The following is a 1,536-nucleotide window of genomic DNA, read 5'->3' as shown; positions in this document are numbered from 1 at the left end:
AGCTAGCTAGCCAAGGGATAGGAAGCTAGCTAGCTATCCAGGGAGGGATCCACCTAGCTAGCTAGCTAGCCACCCATCAACGCATTCAGCTAGCTTTCTATGAATCTATATATCTCTGTATCTATCTATCTCTTCAACTATATTTCTATCTATATCTCTAGCTAGCTATCCATAAATATATAGCTAGCTAGCTAGCTGTGTATATATGTTAGCTAGCTAGCTGGCTAGCTAGCTAGCTAGCTGTGTATATATGTTAGCTAGCTAGCTGGCTAGCTAGCTAGCTAGCTAGCTAGCTAGCTGTGTATGTGTTGCGCTGACTATGCGGGAGAACAAAAGCTCGTTGGAATCTGCGTGCATAAGAAGCAGCAGAAAAAGAAAACAAAAAAAAAGGAAAAGAAAAAGAAAAAGAAAAAAACAAAAAAAACAACAAAGACAGCCAGTGGCTAGCTACGCTCGGGCGCTCCACCTGCACACACACAAAATATAAAAAAAAAAAATAAATAAATAAATAAATAAATAAATAAATTAATAAATTAATAAATAAATATATAAATATATAAATAAATAAATTAGTGAAGAAATAAACAAAAATAAAAACGAAAAGGTGTTGAGGGTTTTTGTCTCTTTCGGTGGGGTGGCTGTACACCCCAGCTGTTTCTATAGCTACCCTCAACCCTAAACAACAGCTAGCTAGCTAGCTAGCTAGCTAGATAGCTAGCTAGATAGATAGACAGATAGACAAACAGCTAGCTAGCTATATACGGCCAGCAGGCTAGCTAACGAGCCACCTCTATGCCTCTTCCTACAGGTGGAGTTACATACAGCTAGCTAGCTAACTAGCTAGCTAGCTAGCTAGCTAGCTAGCTAGCTAACTAACTATGCGCATACATCTCTGTCTCTCTATCTATCAGCTGGCTATCTATACACCTCTCCACAAAGACAGCTATCTATCTATCTATCTATCTATCTATCTAGCTAGCTGTCTTTATAGAACACCTAGCTAGCTATCTATCTATCTATCTATCTATCTATCTATCTATCTAGCTAGCTAGCTAGCTAGCTAGCTAGCTAGCTAGCTAGCTAGCTATTCTTTTTCTCTTACAGTGAGTTGCAGGAGAAGAGCAGCTTTTTGCTGCTGCGAAAAAAAACGAAAAAATGAATCGCAAAATTCAACAGAGGCGATGGAACCGCTGCACATACACCACATACACAGATACAGCTAGCTAGCTAGCTAGCTAGCTAGCTGGGGAGCTAGCTAGCTAGCTGGGGAGCTAGCTAGCTAGCTGGGGAGCTAGCTAGCTAGCTGGGGTGCTTGCTAGCGGGGGAGCTAGCTAGCTAGCTAGCTGGGGAGCTAGCTAGCTAGCTAGCTGGGGAGCTAGCTAGCTAGATAAGGTGCTAGCTAGCTAGTTGGGGAGCTAGCTAGCTAGCTAGCTGGCTTGCTAGGTTGATAGGTAGGGAGGTAGCTAGCTAGCTGGGTAGGTAGGTAGATACGTAGCTAGCTAGCTAGCCGTATAGGTAGCTAGCTAGCTAACTAGC

The sequence above is a fragment of the Eimeria mitis genome, genomic scaffold (assembly GCF_000499745.2).
Source record: "Eimeria mitis Houghton genomic scaffold, Emh_scaff3747, whole genome shotgun sequence".
NCBI lineage: Eukaryota > Apicomplexa > Conoidasida > Eucoccidiorida > Eimeriidae > Eimeria > Eimeria mitis.
This window is presented reverse-complemented; position numbering follows the sequence as displayed.